Raw genomic sequence first — 19,602 nt, forward strand, 5'->3', positions numbered from 1 at the left:
AGCCAATGTATACTATCGGGGATAATAGGAGCTGAAACAGTCCTTCGTGCCATTATGGCGTACCATAGCCTCCCCTACCCTCACAAAGCCTGGCAGTTCGACGACAGAGCCACAGAGTGCCCGGTCGCAGATTTTTGAGCGCGAGGATCTGGCAGCACGAAGCATCAAAGAACCATTTCTCGGGGAACCTGGACGTCAGCGCGCAGCTTTTGCAGCGGCGAGGACCCGAAACACACTGATTCGCTCGAGAGAAGTGTGTTTCGGCGTCTCTGCGCAGCAGGGCGCCAGTCACGTGGCTCTCCTCTCATCCGTTGTCTGCCGCTCCACCTTTTCCATTTCGACGGCCGCGTCTCTTGGCAATCTGCCAGGCTTTGTCAGTATATAGGAGGCTATTAGCGTACCTGCCTCTTTTTTCAGGGAGCTGGGGTCCGAACTAATGCATTAGCTCATGTCCCACACATGGGACTTTGACAGAGAGATAATAAAACCTTGTGAGGGCCTCACTCGCAGAAAAAAGTCGGACCAGATGTTTCCACTCATCTTGATCGTGATAGTACGGCAGAAAACAAAGGGTGGGTACTGGACGCCGGGCATCTAAGAAAGACGTCCCGTTGTGTCCCATCCTCTTGGTGACCATGGCGTGAAAAAAAATGTCCGCACCATAAGGTGCATTCATGAGCGCTTTGCTGAAAGTGGCTGCATCGGACCATTTTCGTCGCGAAGCTTTTGTCTCTCTTTTGTTCAAAAGCGGGTGCAAAAAGCGTCTCATTGGCAGGAGCTCTTCTCACGGACTGTGCTACGCGGTGACATTCTGTTCCCAGGTATGTATTCGTAGTTTTATCGTGGCTGCTCGTCGTCGGCATCGGGAACAACGAGGAATGGCAACCGCCTATACAAAAGAACATCGAGGCACCCTGGTCCAAAAACTATCGATCGCGACACTCGTGGTCAATGTGGACTCCATAGCCCTCGACGGCATCGAAGCAACCCGGGCAATCACGAGCCCGCGCTAGGATGCCTCAATATCCTTATGGTATTTGGGGTGATGCCACTCCTCATGGTAACGCATGCCGACGGCCCGCGCTAACGGAGAAAATACGAAAAAAAAAACAATAGCAGGCAACACAGTGCCGCCTTGGCATAGTCACTTTAACGCCAGAAGCTCGTGCAGGATCTCCTCCTTCGAACGCCCCAACGTAAAAAAAAAAAAAAAAAAGAGAAGAAAGTTTTTACAAAAAAAAAACACAGTCTGATAAGACTACGTGGTGCTTATACATGATACAAACGACTCGTTCGTTGCAACCATGATGACAGAATCCTCTGCAGACACGCTTCAGACACGTTCCACACATCTCTGCTTCATACGTCCGTGTGCTTTGAACATGTCTGTAGAGAGTATGCCCAATGTGACCGTCAAACAGGGAACGTCTCAGAAAGTGCCTGTAGACTGCCTTTGGTACGATGAACTAGCAAAGTGAGCGCGGCTTCAGCGAAGCGCACGCGAAGGCACGCCGGTCCGCGCTATCGATGGCGACGCTTGAGGTGAACATACGCGCCGCCCTCGACGCCTCGACACACGCGACCCTGCGCGGTTTTAGCGTCCACACTCGTGGCAATCGTATCGGGCGGAACCGAAAAACTTCTCGCGAGCGACCGAGCGACCTCGCGCCGCCCGCGAAAAAAAGCGCCTTCTTCGGATCCGCGCTGCGGCGGGAGCAGGCGCGCGTTCTTCCCACGGGACCCGGTGGCGGCAGGCAGCCCTTTCCGCAGATCCGAGGAGCACGGAAGGGGCCAAAGGTGGCCGCTCTCTTCGGCGGCCAAGCGGCGGCGAGGGGGAAAAAGCGCCGAAGCCCCTCGCGTTTTATCGAAGACCGCTTCCGTTGTCGCCCTGTGCCGGCCTCGTTCGCGTGTAATACTAATGAGCCGCGACAAACTCTTCTTCGGGAAAAAGAAAAAAAAGGAAGAAAAGTCGCGGATTCCAGATTTCTCGTTACTTATCCAACGGAAGACGTGCCTGCGAACTTATGCTCTCCATAACTTCGACATTTCACATCGGATTATTAAAATCACCGTTTCAATTTTTTGTTAATATGATTTCTTCTTTTTACGACGCTACGTGTATGCTGTTTCGTTTGTGCGCGTGCGTGCACCTGTTTTTATCTGTTTGCGTGTTGCTTGCGTACGATGCCCATGTAGCACCGAGTCGGATACGAGACCACACTCTAAAAAAAAAAGGAGTCGACAAGTGTCGACTCGACTCTTTTTGGAGAGTATCTGGGTTGTCGCAAACCACACTCTCTATTGAGAGTAACGGTTACTCTTCAACGACGAGAGTCAGTTTAACTCTCCCATGCGAGTGTTCACTTAACTCTTCTATAAAGAGTCATGCCAATACTTTTGCCAGAGTCAGCACTACTCTTTCGATGTGTAAGTGTGAGCATTAATTTCACTCCTTTGTGTAGAGTAACTATAACTCCATAAAAAGTGTTGTCTAAACTCTTTGACGAGAATTAGTATCACTCCTTTGTGTAGAGTAACTATAACTCTATCAAAAGTATTGCCTAAACTCCTTGTTAACGAGTTAAGGAGGCTCTCCAGGCAGAGTTACCTTCACTCCTTCATGTAGAGTAACTTCAACTCTGTATTCAAGAGTTACGCGTACTCACCAGGAAGGGTTACCTTCACTCCATCGTGTAGAGTAACTACAGCTCCATTAGAAGTGTGGCCTAAACTCTGTACTTAAGAGTTAAACATACTCTCCCTGAAGAGTTGATTTCACTTTTTTGTGTAGAGTAATGAGAACTCCATTAAAAGTGTTGTCTAAACTCTGTGTAAAGAGTTAAAAAAAACTCTCCAGGAGGAGTTGATTTCACTTGTTTGTGCAGAGTAACTACAACTCCATTAGAAGTGTTGCTTAAACTCTGTATTAAAGAATTAAGCATGCTCTCTAGGAAGAGTTGTGATGACCATTTTGAGGAGAGTAAATAAAACTCCATTAGAAGTGTTGCCTACACTTCATACTAAAGAGTTAAGTATGCTCTCTAGCGAGAGTTAATGTCAAATAACAGCACGCTTGAGCAGTTTGTGTGACCCCTTTTCGAAGAGTGCTTAACTCTTTAATAGAGTCAATTACTCTCCACAAAGAATTGTGTAAAGTACACCCCCGTGTGCCTAAACTCTGTATAAAAGAATTAAACACACTCTCCAGGAAGGGGTCACACAAACTCCGTTCAATTATACTCTTATATGTTGTTTTTGTTGTGTTGTTGAGTGCAAGTTAACCCGGTAAAAAGTAACAGAAACGCCTGAAAAGAAAATTAGAAGAACAGAAGTGTAAATTTGGCTGTTTGTTAATAAAAAGTTTGCTGGAAAAAAAGTAAAAAAAAGAAAAAAAACCTCTACTGGCAATCAGCATTTCTAGCCAGTTAAAGTGCGACGACTGTACTTTTCTTTTTGCAATTATTTTATGAATGTCAATACCTCTCTTGATTTCACTGTAATGTGGAATGCTTTTGGCCTTATTGCAGGAGTTGTTGCATACAACTAGGGACAACTCAAGTATTTTGCAATGAACAGTAGCCCTAAAATCTAAAATCGGCTATGTACATGTTTACAAGATGGTTGCATAGGAAATGTGGAACGGCACATAGATAATGAGCCTGTACAGAGGCTACAGGTCTTCATGAAAAGTCAGCACGGAAAGAATAAAAACAGTAGAAAAAAGCTTAATAAACCAAGACTTTAATTTCAGCACATGGCAAAAAAACCAATACTGGCACCTAAATTCCCTCTGGCTAAAAGTTTCTAACTTTGATATCAGATCCAAAGCCAGGACGGACTTTATCTTGTACTTCAAACCAATGAAGTGCCCAATCACTGCGAGTGACCGGCTTGCTTTTTGACGGTAAGATATGTCGTGGACCCAGTGCAGTGCAAGAACGAGCACAGCACGAGCCACAATATCCGTCACCTCAAAGAAGTGGTCCTCCGACACCAGAGTTATGGCACTTGAGTCCTCTTCATCACTGCGCATCACCGGGCAGGTCGATCCGTCGTGCCACTCCTCCTGTGAAGAATGAATGCATAAATGTAAAGTCAGAAATATTAAAAAAGAGTAAGCTTGCGAAGTGCCCTTAGTTAATACCAGTGCACTCATTTGCAAGACAATAGACCATTTTCGAAAATCCCAGGCGCCATTCATAGAATATACTTGAATATTTGGCTGGGACTTGCATTTTTGCCGATTAAACAAGAGTCCGAACCAAACACTTAGGCAGCACTCATGGCTAGCTCACTCAGCCGCAACCATCCAAAACCATTAGTACCCCTTCTGACATGAACACCTAAAAGAAAAATAATCCACATCTTTCTCCCTCTCTCTCTATTTTTTCCTTTGTATGCAATGGCAGCCGTAAGTGGTTGCATTTATTTATGGCATCCCCAAGCTAGCACCCCCTGCCAGTGGCATCGGGACAAGGGCGCAAGGGGAGGGGGCAGTTGCCCCCCCCCCTTTTCCTGACATTTGAAACAATTATAGCAAACAATATGGGAGAGGGGGACAGGGTTTAGCTTCCCTGCACATCACCCCTCCACCTTCCAAACGGTAGCAATTCAGCTGGCATCTGCCCACAGTGGCAAAAGACATAGCTCTATATTTATACAGACTTTCCCGAAGGGTAGGATGAATGCAATTTCTTAACATCTGGATTTGTCCAAGTAGACTCGTCCAAGTTTTTATAGATTAGTTAGTGTGAACAATCTATTGTGGTGGTTCAGTGCTGACTGCCGTATATTATAGTTTATTTTACAACTTTACAAAAAAAAAAAAAAAAGGTAGCGAATGCATGTAACATCTTAGTTTGGGGAGACCATTAATTAAAAGTAATTTCAACTCTACAAGGAGCTAATTTGCCATAAAGTACATTTTAACCTTAAAAAAAAAATTATACATACTAAAATGCACAAATTTTAAATATATATATATATAAAAGTACCCCAACCCAAGAACACACAGGTTTTGATTCGCAAGAGTTAAAATAATTGATAAATGTGCCACATGTCAAAACAAAGAATGCATCGTGGCATGCCTAAGCTCCGCCACAACCGACACTACTAGATAGTCAGCAAGCTGTTCATGTGTGCCACTTCATCATGCAGCTAGCTGCACAATAGATGTGGGCTCTAAATTTCTCGTTGCATGTGAATGAACTGGTTGCACCACTCTGAATGCATTGCATTGCAAGGTCGAATTTAGAGCTCTTTTTTTCTTTTTTTTCAAATAGTAGGAATGTGAATCCATAAATTGCTTAGGCCTAACCTTGCAACATCATAGTGACCCTCAACCCTTCATCTAACCTGAAGAGGCTTTGAAAAAAAAAAAAATATTTTAAGCAGTTTGGTTGGGTTGGTGTCAAATCTGGTTGGGGTGCGTGTCAAAAAATTAAATTTTATGCGAAAAAAAATAAAAATAATTTTTAGAGCAATATTGACGGCAAAAGATTGATTTGAAATTATGCGGGCAAAGTCCATGACATCACAGAATGGTCATTTGCTCTTTCCACCTCAACGAGACGGTCATTCGTTGTTTCCACCTCAACGTAAAGGCGAAGCCGATCCACCTCTCCTCCGCACGCCCGAATGCCAAGAGAAAAGCAGTTGAAAGGAGGTGACTATTGACTTAGTTGCAAGGCACCTCGCGCCATCAATATTTCTCTAAAATAAAAAAATTTTTTCTCTTCAATTTTCTTTGACACGCGCCCCAACCAGATTTAAAAAAAAAAACATTTTTTTTCCTTTCACCGGTTTTTAAGAACTGATAATTACAACCTCGCCATTTAAGTTCACACCTATATTTCTATGTTGATTTGAAAACAAACAAAAAAATGTTTTAAGGCTTACGGTATTTGCGGCACAGAAATATGTAGTCATAAATGTACCCATATTGCCTCCATATCATTTACAAGTTAAAAATCAAACCGCTGGCCTTCCTCTTCAGCTCACTAGCGTTAAATGTACTACTAAATTAAAGGGAAGCTACGGAGCTTCTTGGAAAAAATGAGTTAGAAGTGAATTCTAGTGTATTTTTACCCCGTGAAACCGAATACCCAAACCATTTTCTGCGTAAGTATTGTTAAACGCGAGAAAAACGCGAAAGACTGTCGCTGTCCGTGACGTCATCGACGGCTCTTTTGGCTGCCCAAGGCTAGGGAGGCGGGGCTTCAGTCCTATTTTGAAATTGCTCGTATGGCTCTCCGGCGCATCGCATTGAAATATAATTTTGATATCTGTTATTCTAAAGGCCAAATGAACGCAATTCAAGCGTTTTTTCTCAAATGTAGAAGTGCCCCATCTTCCCTTTAAGCCGAATAAATACCCTGTTATAGGAAAGAATATGACATTTGAATGAATCAAGAATTTAAAATAAATCAGTCATATAAAAAGAAATCGTCGACTAAAGACAATTACTGGCAAATACATTCACATATCGCAGTGACGTAACTGACACTCCACTCGCACCCAACAAGCCGAATCTTGGCAAATAAGGACTAACTCAACGCTCTGTGGCATTCGGCTTTGGACCTACTGGGAGGACTTTACTACAGCACACATCTACCGCCAAGAAGACAGCCATGTTTTAACAGCAAAAATGAAATAAACATGACTTCGAACACAAAAGTAGCCAATCATAACGTCTTTCATGAACTATTAGAATAAAAAGCACTTACAAATAGCGCTGTACAGGGCCTTTCGCCGTGGATTACACGCTGGACTTGTCAGAGATTCCCGGTCCAGAGTTAGACACAATCCAAGCTCATCGGATCCTGACAAAAAGTACATTCACTATAAAAACAAAATCCGTCAAATTAATAGAAATTGCCAGCTAATTTTTGATGCCGGTACAATTACCGTTGTCTTCCATCATGGTCACAGCATTAACTATGTCTTACGTGCATGAGAGTAATGAGGCCCTACGGTTTTCCCCGTAACTTGACCCGTAGAAGCATGGCAGAAAACTGTAACTCTCAGTCACTGTACCGTACGTGATGCATGGTACAGATACGGGAATTGTTCCGGCATCAAAAATTAGCTGCCATGTTTTCCGTAACTTGCGACGGCGGGAATCGTTTAAATTAGCTGGCGTGTTGTTCACACCTTGAAGCAACGGCCAGAGCCTGTTGAACTGCTAGCTGCAGTGACTTAACAAAATGGACGCCTCAGTGAACAATAAATATGGCATTTTACTAATATAATTATTGTTCACTGAGACGTCCATTTTATTAGATCATTGCATCTAGCAGTTCAACAGGCTCTAGCCGTTGCTGCAAGGTGTGGACAACACGGCAGCTAATTTTTAATGTGTGAATGATTCCCGTTGTCACGCCTGACGTGCAGCTCAGTAATTGAGAGTTGCAGTTTTCTGGTGCCGCAAGTTACGGAGAACACGCCAACTAATTTTTGATGCCGGAACAATTCAAATTAAATATCTAGCGCCCATAAAATGTGATTAGGTTGTGGGCCCAAGTTACTTTCAAGAGTTAACGCCAACTGTGCATCCCAGCGGTTAGCAGGTGCTTAAACAGTTAGAAATTTGAAGCAAGTGCACACAAGATACAGTACTAGGTAAAACATGTTCATACCTTTTTTTTTTAAGAAATAATTAGTGGGCCATTTCCAGCTTTTATGTAGAAGGCAATCTCTGATTTTCAGAGCAATAAAGTCCATATGAAGAACTACAGATCCTGGAAAAGCAAAACAGAAAATATGGAATGTGATTAGATTATTAACAGAGTGCGATGGCAGAATAAATTTCCCAATTTCTGCAAACTATGAGTTACACGTAAGCGCATTGCAAGAGCCTCAGCTTAACTCCTCGCGAGAACTAGACAGCAAAACCAACTTGAGACTTATGCTACGAACTAACAAGGGAAGTCCGAAAATGCCTTCGAAGACAAAATTGCTGCAATCAATGAGTTTCTTCAAGCATGTTGTCATGAGTTACTTTCAAAAGTTACTGCCAACTGTGTCTCTCAGAGATAATTACACACTATGTTAGTAAGAAATTTCAAGCAAGTGCACATAAGATGCAATACGGAGTAAAACCTGTTCATACCTTTATTCTTGGGAAAAAATTAGTGGGCCATGTCCAGCTTTTATGTGGAAGGTAATCTCTAACTTCCAGAGCAATCAAGTCCATACGGAAAACTACAGGACCTGGAAAAAAAAGTGGAATGTGATTAGGTTCTGAACAGAATGCAATGACAAACTAAACCTCCCGATTTCAGCAAACTATGAGTTATACATAAGCGCAGTGCAGGTAACTCAGATTCATTCTGGCAGGCACTAAGCAGTGAAACCAACTTGTGACTTATGCTATGAAACCACTTTAACAAGGCAAGTTCGAAAAATACCTTTTAAAATGAAATTTCCACATTCAATGAGTTTCATCAAGCCTGCTGTCACAAGTTAATTTCAGAGGTTACTGCCAAGTGCACCTCCCAGAGATAGGTGTTTGAACACCGTGTTAGTAAGAAATTTCAAGCAAGTGCACACAAGATGCAGCACTGAGTAAAACATGTTCGTATATTTTTTCTTGAAAAATAATTAGTGGGTTACGTCCAGCTTTCAAGTGGACGGCAATGTTCGTAACTTGCACAGCAATCAAGTCTATATGAACAACTATAGAACCTCGAAAACAAAGAAAAACAAAAAAATGTGGAATGTGGTTAGGTTCTGAACAGAATGCAACGACGAACTAAACCACCCGATACCTGCAAACTATGAGTTACACGTAAGTGCACTGCAGGTGCCAGTGTGATTCAAGAAAGCTGTAAACCCAAATGAAATTACTTGAAAGGGGACACAGAAAATAGGCAAGTAAGAGTATTCATTACATGACGGCCCCATAGGTTACTGGACATACAGAAAACATTTCAGAATATTTAAAGTTCCAATAATTACAAAAATATATCTTTTAATGTTTCTGATTTCTATCTGGTGACCAGGATACCTGGGTGACCGGGCGATGCCTGAACATCGAACTCTGAGAACACCAAAGCTCATTGCAAGGGACCTAATACTAGTATTTAGCGGTACACTGTTGCGATTGCGGGTGCAAACCGCAGTTCTCCAACACCATTGTATTGTTTAAACACCAAGACCAAATGTGTAAGGAAATGAAGGAAACCTATTACATAATAAAAAACAGACCATCTTGAGTGAGCCAACCTTCACTGACTCCAACGAACAGTGAGATTCATTTTCTGGATCTTGGTTAGCATGTGGAGTGTGCAATGAAGAAGAAAGAAGTGCAAAATCCACGGTGCGCCCTATGCCCGTGCGAACATAGTGCCATCTACATATTCCAATGAAAAATCAGTTGTTATTCAGCACTTATCCTATGTAGTCCTTCCTTTTTGTCCTTTTCCCTTTTGAGCTGTTTTTCACAAAGAAAATTTTTAATCCATGATAAAGTGAGAGAATCAAGATTCAGTGAGGAAAGTTTTGATATTAAATGACAGAGAGATACATGATCGAAAGCCTTAGAGTAATAAAAAAATATGGCATCATATTTGGGAGTTAGTGTTCATATTAACATGAATATCATGGGTGAACTCCGGCAACTGCCTCTAGCATGAATATCTTTTACGAAACCTGTACTGACCTTGGTAGAAAAAGTTGTTAGTAGAATCGAAATGCGATACTACATGAGAAAATATTGGGTTCTAACAACTTGCATACAACGCTGGTTAATGATATAAGACGGTAGTTTCCCACAGAGTAACTGTCGCCACTTTTGTAGATTGGAACGACCTTCCCAACCTTCCGCTCAAGTGGGATGCCACCAGTGGACGAATGCTGGAAAAGTAGACTGCATATTACGGCGTGCTTAGGGGTAGCCCAGTGGGCACCGCGCCCGACTGTCATGCAGAGGTCCCGGGTTTGAATTTTGGGACCGGCAGATGTTTTTATTTACTCCCAAGACGATGCTTCTGGAAAATTTGAGAAGGCCGTGGTTAATTCTATATTTTAGTACGGAATGTTCGAGTACAGAATGTTCGAGTACAGAATGTTCTAGAAAGGAAAGTGCTATAAAAGAAGCCCCGCGTGGCCTTATGCAACCAGTTATCGCTTGTGCTCGACCCTGTTGCATTGAAGACATTCAACGCCTCCGACGTGCTGTTATTTCCCTTTAATTTGGGAAAAGTTCGCCCCATTAAACGTTCATTTTGTTCAGTTTTACTTTGCCTCATCACCTATTTTTGGTGACAATAATTCGCTGGTTACACCCTTGGTATTTTTTAGAATTTTTGTATTAATTGAGTCGACACCAGCCAAGCTGAAAATTTTGAGGTTATCACCAATATTGCAATTTCAGACGGTGTTATAGAAATAGTGTTCATATACCTAAAATCGACATCTGGTACAAAAGGTAAGAAGGAACTATCTCCATCAGTAAAAGTAGACTAAAAGCAATTGTTCAGAACCGTAGGACATACAGCGTCCGAAATAACACTGCCATCATTGTTCATCAAGAGTATTGAACAGGATGACTGATATGAGAAAATAAGTTTCCAAAACGTTTTTTGGTTATTCTATAATATTAAAGGCAGGTCACAGTTATAAAATTTGCCTTCGAAGAAATGCATACGTTCGATACAGAGTTTGGCCCACGAGTTATATTTGGTCCAGGCTGCCTCGACATTCGAGTTTTTGGCTATCTTTAATAGTCTTTTCTTTCTGTTGCCCTAGTTTTCAAAATCTTCCTTGTACCGGAGTTTAGTGCTGTCTAACCAATTACGAAAGCATAGAACAAAGGCAAGAATAAATTCTAGCAACTTCTGTTTGGAAAGTAACTAGTTGTCATTAACTGTACAATTTAAAAAAAAAAAAAAAATTTACAACATAATTGTCAGAAAATTTCGAGAGAGCTATGTTAAATTTGGCAATCACTGGGCCACAATACCACTAGCAGACATTAGTTGCTAGAATGACAGCAAGCTGAAGTTTTCAAATAACCAACCTGCAGCAAAAAGATGTTTGAGTGCTCCATCACGGCTGTGGTAGCGTGCCCCGAATGACCGGCATGGGATAACGGCTTTTGTAGAGGCCTCGCAGCTGACGACCAATGTTTGCAGGCTCCTAATGCTCCTAACTTGAAATCCACCAGGACGGGTTTTGGGAGCCGCTGTTTCCCGTGGTTGGCTCAAAAATGATCGGTTCAGTGGCGTCCCATGGTCCGTCCAGCACATGGGCCCCGTCATTGCTGGCGATGCTCAGAGGTATAGTCTGCAACAAAAATATGTGTGAGTGCTCCATCATGGCTGTGGTAGTGTGACCCCCCCCCCCCCCCCCCCCCTCTGAATTCAGCTTTTGGAGCAGGTGGTTCCGGTTCATCACCTTGTAAAAAGTGATGCAAGTACTATAGAAAACCCCGCAGTTCCTCAAAATGCCATAAAAACTATTTTAACTGTGATTAAACACAGACAAATATTTGCAGCAAAAAGATTGTTGTTGGAAGTGTTGTAATAGAAGGGGATAGAAAGTAAAAACGCAAAACGCCTTTAAATCTCGATCCCTTTACTAAATCAGTTCAGTCTTCGACAACTGCAGGGCAATAAAACTATTTCAACAGAGCGAATAAACCACACGTTGCAACATGCATTTTTCCTTAAAGGGATGGTGAACCGAAATTTGGATTTCAGAAAACAATGCAGGAGCTGTAGGTGGGACGCTAGAATCCCTACGAGACTACTCGTAAGGCGATATTTTGAATTGACGGCCGTATTTTTGGAAAAAGAGGTCAAGATTGAGTGAGGCCGACGAGGGACGTGGCGTCAACGTATCTGGTTTTCCCCTCTCTTCGCTTCGCCCTATCAAGGCGGCGAGGCGGGGAAGACGCGAGACCGTTCCCTTTCCTTCTCGACTCTTCTCGGAGAAACAAGACGTCAACATATCTGTCAAATGCACCTCCTTTTTTAGAAAATATGGTCGAGATATCGCTATATGGGTGATGTTTTGGTGCTTGTAGCATCCCGTTGCACGCTTTTGCCGCCGTGTTTTGTGGAATCCAGATTTCGGTTCAGCATCCCTTTAAAATAAAAATACAGCGAGGAAGAATCCTACGAGTGTTCCTCAAGTAATTGGGGCCACTGAAACAATGATTGACACCTCACTCCCTCTCATGCAAGGCATCAATAATCGTTCCAGCCAAAGGGAAGCAACCATAAAGGAAAAGTAAATGTTGAAAACTTTTCTCGGAAAGTGGCTACTTTTCGCTCAAGCACATATTTTAATGGTTGCTTTTACGTAGAGAAATATAAGCGAGTAACTTGGGGTTCCTTAATTTCATGAAAGGACTAAATTGTTTCCGTCTATGGCAGAGTGCTTGCTCAGGTCACCGTGGGACAGAAGTCGTTCGTGTACCTCAGTCCCATTTATTATCGAGCAGTAACATATCATATCCGCTGAAAGTATTTAATAAATCATAGTGGCAAAAGCAGGTGGCACGTCTTCGTCTGCTTCCAGCCAGCATCTAATGATGTCGGTGGCGCCATCCTGCGGTACGTTACGCAAGCACGGTCGTCGTTCGCCTCGGTAGGCCTACCGCGAAACGAACGAACCACTGGTCTCTATGACAATTGCCGGATCATGCATTCCCACTTCCTCGCTGCAGCGCGAGTGCGGCCACCGAACAACCATCTTGCACGTCGAAAAATTGTTTTTGGAACGTGGCGGAGGCTGGCAGCAGCGAGCTGAAGACGTTTTCTACTTGTTTGTCGTCATTTGCCAAAGAAGTTCTTTAAAACCCTGTGTAAGCCGTGAAACTTGCCGTTGAAAAAACGTGGACATTTTTACGGCAGCAGAGTGCCACAGGAAAAAGGCATAACTGGTCGAAAGCAAGTTTCACCGGTCTACCGGCGTGATCAAAGCTTCCCTGGCCCAAAAAAGTGCTGTGTCTCTGTGCCTTCCCATGCTCAGATAACTATCAGGAATCAATGTGTAAATGTGCTTTGCGAGTGCAATGTACATGAAGCCATATGTGCTTCTGGAGCAGCGTTTTACTTTACTCTGACGGCTGTATTTGTAACTTCCGGCACTAGCGGTCCAGAAAGAGCTTGATCCAGTGTCCAGTGGCAACGAACGAGGAGAGGAAGGTACACATCACGACATTGTTAGCGCGAACACGACATCGGCACATTTTACTTCCAAATAGTATTAGCGAACACAAAATGTTTTTGCTTACATTATATGAGCTCTTTCCGTAGCAATAATAACCTAGATGACATCCCTTGGTTTCAAAGAGAAAAACTGGAAAAACCAGCGATCACTTGTTCGCACAAATTGTGTCGCACTCAGCACGTCTTTTTTTCGTCGTTAGACGGTTTACAGAATATTGTGCACAACAGCTCATCAGTAGGTTTATAATGATCAGTGCTGACTCATTATAAACCTACTTTATTGCACTTGACGTTTGAGCGCGACTCGCCTAATTGGGATTGGCCAAGGGACTGCACACGACCGTATGGGTCGCGCTTCAAAAATTTTAATTCTCGCTGTCTTGTAGGTTTGCCTTCAAAAACCAAACTTGCTCCGCAGCGTTGCTCTATTTGTGCTGCCATGTGATTCATTAGAGCAGATATGGAACTTGGTTAATAGCCATGGTTAATAGTGCATAAGAGCAACCGTCCCCATATTGTTTTCCCCCTTTATTCATAGCAACTCGCCGGAACAGCTGGACGACCCAGAACTCCGTGCCCGATATATGATGCAATGACATCTACGCGCGACACACCTTCAAAACTTTGCCGCGGCGCCGATTCTTGATCGGTATCCAAGCGCGCGAAGGCAGAGGGACGCAGCGCTTCGGCGTGCCAAAGAAGCTTTGATAACGCGCGGTAAACTTGATCTCGACGAGTTGCGTCTTTTCCCTTCGGCACTGCGCTTCCGTAAAACTTTTCACGTCTTCTCAACGGCAAGTCTCACGGCTTACACAGGGTTATACTTCTTCGGCGAATACCGACGAACGAGTAGAACACGTATCTTCAGCCCGCTGCCGCCAGCATCCGCAACGCTCCAAATAGGCAATTTTTCGACATGTAACATGGCCGTCCGGTGGCCGCACTCGCGGAGCGGGGATGCGCGATGTGAAACGAAGACACCACTGCCTAAGACAAGAACTTTTTTTTAATATATATATATATATATATATATATATATATATATATATATATATATATATACTAAAGAAAAGATGACATGCTCTCTTAAATTTCAGCACGCGAGAGCGGCCATTATAATTATTCAACGAGCGCGGTTCAGTGTTTTTGATTTCTTCTGTTCTTCTTACGGCGCCGGAAAGCGAAAAGGTACGAACAGGAAGTGTTCGGAAGAAACCAGAACAAACCAAGCTCCCATGGCAATGAGCCCTTGTCCTGCACACGTCAATCGAGTCGAGTCTGATGCGAGGAAGCGTTGACCTCGTGCGACTGAGTGGGGAAAGCGGAAGCAACAAGGTTGAGCGCGTTTCCTGACACAACACGCGCTATCGCGTTAAGTTACGCGTCTTTCATTCCTTCTGCACTTGAATTACCTCTAAAAGGCGCATGCGAAAATGATCTACTTACCTTTTAAGTGCGGTTGAATGGTGACAGGTGATAGCGGCAACAGCGAAGTCATGGAAGAGCTGTCATCCGGACCGCCTGTGGTGGTTCCCGCGCGAGCGAGCGCACGCAGCCGACGCAGGGGTGTCGATGGTGCGGCCAGTAAACATCACGTGACGGACGTGTTCGTCCGCGAGCTGAGTGCACCGGCTTTCGTCTCCCTCCGCCGCTCCGATGGCGAAATGCCGCCAGAGCAAAGAGATCTCGCCTCGACGGCGTTTGCTGCGCGCCGCTTCAACGCCTTCTTCTCTTTTTTTTTTTTTTTTTTCAAGCGTGTGTGTTTTGCGGGTTGGGCTCCGTCACTCCTAAGCTGAAAGTGTAGAGGAAGCTAAGGGGTGCCCGGTGAACTAATCGCACGTCTGTCCATAATCACGTGATCACGCTCCCTCCTGCAACCACGCGCAGAGAGCGGGGCAGGTGGTAACTGGTCCGGTGGGCGCTTAGCTCGCCCTGTACTATCAGCTTAGGGATGAAGGGAGTTCCGCCTCAAGGACGCCGAGTCCGCTTACAAAGAGATTTGGAGATATTGGTGATGGTGTAGGGCAGTGTGGGGAAAACGGGTGGGGAACTGTCCTCTCATCACCCTCTCTCGCCCTTTCCCAGGGAAAGATAGAGGTTTTGCACCAGGCCGAGCGACCTTGTAAGCATTCCGGTTTCGAGGCCGTCGGTGCGTGCGCCTTCCTTCACTCACTCACTCACCCCCCCCCCCCCCCCTTCCCCCCCCCGCCGTGCGGGGGAAGGGCGCTCGAATTCTTTCGTTTGTCTCTGCTGGTATCTGCTTGCCGGATATCCAAAAAACCAATGTGGTAGAGATTGCTTAGACATGACAGCTCTAGAAGACAAAAGGAGTCTGGCAGACACGACGCTCCGAACTCAGCCTGAAGCCTAATGTCAACATTAAAAAGAGAATGATAAATCAAATGTCTCCCAACGAATAAAAAAGAGGCAATATGATTTTCAAGAAAATCGTCAGCCCCTTTCGCGTTGCCTTGGAGCACCAGCGAAGCTCAAAAATAAACAAAACAGCAAAACATGCGCACACAAGAAAAAAAAAACGAAAAAAAAAAACATGCACGCAAACATGTGGATTGCGCCAGATCGGTAGTCTAAAATACCAACCACATGTGGGCGATCGTACGGATGTAGCATTATAGCCTCACGTGCAGAATCCCTGTGCGAGCTTCAACCAGCATTGTTCCATGTCTTAAGCTAATACGTTGAGGGTCTACAAATGACGGCATGATTACGTTACACACGCTCGCGTGCACACTTGCTGTCTCTTAATTAAAAGCAGAATGCTCCGCCGTCACGGTGAGGACCCGGCCATGTGATCTCGGGATTCAAGTAATGGGCTTCTGATCAAGCTAGCCTTTTAAAGGCGGGGCTAAAGGGTGAGGTGTCAGTCGTGGGGCAGTTGGCACGGGCTTTTGACATTGGGTGCTTTCGTGCACCTCCAGATCGTACACAGGGCATGAACTTTCTGTAAAGCGGTCTCCTTTGTGGAACTTGGCAGTCCACTGTGATAAGCGTTCGTATGATTTTTTGCTAGATAAAATACCTATTCCGGGCAAGTAGGTACCGAAAACAGAGGGTAAAATTTTCGAGGCATTCAAAATCAGTGTAAAGAAGGATGACGGTTGCATCAGTGCGTCGTCACTGGTTTCATCAAACAAGAAAATCAGATTCATTTGGGGTGAGGTATAATAATCTGTGTATATATGTTCGTGTTTTCCAAATAAAATTCAGTAGCCAGTAGCGCTCCGAGTGTGCACTCATACTTCTTTGTGCTCGTTTTTTTTTTTTTTTTTTTTTTTTTGCGTTTTGCAGTTGACGTTATTTCCGGCTAAACTCTGAATCAAAAACAACGTTATCGTCTGCTATCAGTGCCTTGGTGCCATGTTGGAGGCATTCGGCATGTTATTGTGGCAGCAGTAGTGCCGTAAAGTCATAGAGCCGTCCTTGTACAACCACGTTTCAGAATATGTTCTTGTCCTGTCAATCGCACCGGGGTTCTTCACTGGACACGAAATGGAGTCCATAAATCCGTAGTTAGAGTACGAAGCTTTTCTCTCGAGGTCATAGAGTCAACATAATAATCTGGAGCGAAAGGTCCCATGCATTTGGCCGCGACAGAACTGCGAGGCATTGACGCGGACATCGGCAGCCCCATTTGGCGGCCCCGATGGGCCCATATCGAGACATTTCTGATCGCAGTTTTCAGCCCCCAGAAACAAACATACGGTCCTCATATCAAGATCGGCAATGAAATAAAAAAAATTCTTCATGCACCCTTTGCACATGTGTAGTCGTAAAATGATGTATTTTTATCCGGGTCTCTGGAAAAAATGTGCTGAGGTTTAGCACGGGTCATAAAAGCTTTTGTCCGGCAGAGCTCTTGTTCGGGATTCATGGATTCATCAGTGAGGATGTTTACATCGCCCGCATGGATTAAGCGCCGTTCACACTCTTGCGACCGAGTACGACCGAGAAAGACCAGACCGGTTTTTAAGCCTTTTGCGACTTCTTAAGACCGGATGCGATGCAGCGGAGCTGGTCCTAAGAGATCGCAAGAGGCTTAAAAACCGGTCTGGTCTCTCTCGGTCGTACTCGGTTGCAAGAGTGTGAACGGGCCTTTATAGTCACGTGACCTTGTGACTATTATATGGAGCGCTATTTCCACTGTGGTTACGTGGTGGCTCCAATGGTATGGTTACAAACGACCGACCGGCGGACCGTTACGGACGCGTAAAGTGCGCAGGGCTCGCCCATAAATGCTACCACAAAGCAAGCTATGTTATGAAACGATACAACGCTCGTTTTGATGAAACCGTCGATGGGACAGCACAGGGTGCCGCCGAGACGATTTTGTCGATGAAGCATCCTCCAACAAACTGATTGCCATAGCGGATAAAACACGTCGATAAAACCCATTTTCCGGATTGCTAGTTGGAGGGGTTATTAATCATATGTTTTGCGTAATACCGAGGCAAGAGAGAGCGGGTGCACTACTGAAGGAATGCCCCCACTAAACAAGAGCTCACGCGTTGAAAGCATCCGCCACAGTAAATATATTCAAACCAACATGTCCGAAAAAAAAAAGTAGTACATTGGATAGTGTTTGGCGTTTTACAGCGATAGCTCTTCGAATCTCTAAAACTCGCGAACGGTTTCCACGTTGCCTTCACTACAAAAACAGATCTCAGCTTAATATTTGAATGATTAACTGTCGTAAAGTGCCAACCTATGAAAGACTAATCGAAAATTATTCAATCAGTTATTAGCGCACCCTTCCCGTGGATATTTATTTGTTCTATTTATTTATAAAATACCTACGGTGTGCAGAAGGCATTATTTTAGGGATTAATTTCGTACATAAACTATCAAATTGTCACAGGTAGAGAAACACAGCGTCCGACTACATAAAAGTCCAGTTCTCAAATTGCAAAAAGAAAAAAAGAAAAAAAAAAAAAACAGGAATAATAAGAAGGAACACGATCCATCAAGAGCACAGCACTCAAATATCACGGCAATATGGCACTATACAGGTATCACTGGTGACCCGTATTCTCGGAGATCACTCCTATCACAAATCAATTTTTTGGGAAAAAAAAAATGAAGATTATTCACACAATTACAATCTGTTTCTAAAAGTGGTAGCTTACGTTAAAAGCACTTACGCTACTTTCGCGAGCACTCTGCTTGTGAAATAGATGCGGGTGGCTTCCAGCTTTTCTCCTGCACTTCAAAATACTACAACACCACCAACATACATTTTCCGCGCGAATGCTGCACGTGCCCGAGGCTTGTCCTTAAACAGCGAAGGCTACCGGCACGAAAGTGCAGCCTTCAGAGGTGTTTTCGCGGAATGACCGCTTGCGCTAGAAATTTTTGTTTCAAAGGGAGGTTTACGCGCTAGCCCGCGCGTGTCGCTGACTGGTTGGAGCTAGGAGCACGAGGAGCGCAAGCTCATTCTGTAGAACGTGCTATGAACACCAGGAATACTTCGTCTCAACTCAGCATGGACCATTGTTGGTCACACGTGCTAAAAGCGCGAGCTAATTGTTTTGGATGACGCCTCGGCGGGCACACGAGCGCTCGCGGGTGCACAAGCACTGAAACAGCATCTGCGGTTCATTCGGAGGTGAAACTAAGTATAGCGCGTGATGCACGTTAACGACCTCAGGTTAGCGGTCGTGCTGCACTACACTCTGTTTCATACTTAGCGTGCAACGTTGTCAGAGCTACTGGCACGAGCGTGGGGCTTGATCTCGTTGATCATTTGCACGCGTTCTCGCTCAAACAAAACCATAGATGAAGCCACGCGCTCGCGCCAGTAGCTTTCACAGCGTTGCACGCTAAGTATGAAACAGAGTATAGCTACGCGTGTCTCATGTACAGCGTGAACCAGTGTCGCAAATCTTGAAAGGCAGACCGACCTCACGCCTTATAATCTCTCACGAACAGTTTGACCTTTGAATCGAGTGTGCACCAACTCATTGCGTGTAAACAAGCACGTGTTTGCGCACAAGAGCTCCGCGCACGACGCGCTGCATGTACCCATTTTCCGAAGTGTGAAGCGTTCGGCCATGCTCCGTTCAACAGGCTGCACCACCGCCTAAGCGCGACGTCATAGATTTGGTGTAGGTGGGACTCTTGTTTAATTAACGATTCACTATGGCACATCGACAGTAATTTCGCCCTCATTTGCTTTGAAATAATGTTTTCATCCGAAATACTATCTATAGATTACGAATGACGAGTCACTGATCATTTATACGCCAGGCGAGCACGGGATGGCGGCCCCTCTCATTGGAAATGCACCGGTGATTTTGGAACGGGTGTTTATTTCAAATTTATAATATAAGCACTCCTGACCTGTCCTATCAAAAAGATGTTTGCTTTCTTTGGCAGCAATGACAGCAGGGTTGCACAGAAGCATATA

The 19,602-nt window shown here is 44.4% G+C and overlaps 1 protein-coding gene across 1 annotated transcript in view; it reads right to left on the reverse strand.

Moving 5' to 3' along the window:
• LOC8037417 (mucin-1) overlaps positions 1-19,602 on the reverse strand; it is a 122,853-nt gene that overhangs the window by 59,725 nt on the left and 43,526 nt on the right. The window lies entirely within an intron of this gene.

The sequence above is a fragment of the Ixodes scapularis genome, unplaced genomic scaffold (genome assembly GCF_016920785.2).
Source record: "Ixodes scapularis isolate PalLabHiFi unplaced genomic scaffold, ASM1692078v2 PGA_scaffold1__304_contigs__length_218370807, whole genome shotgun sequence".
Lineage (NCBI taxonomy): Eukaryota > Metazoa > Arthropoda > Arachnida > Ixodida > Ixodidae > Ixodes > Ixodes scapularis.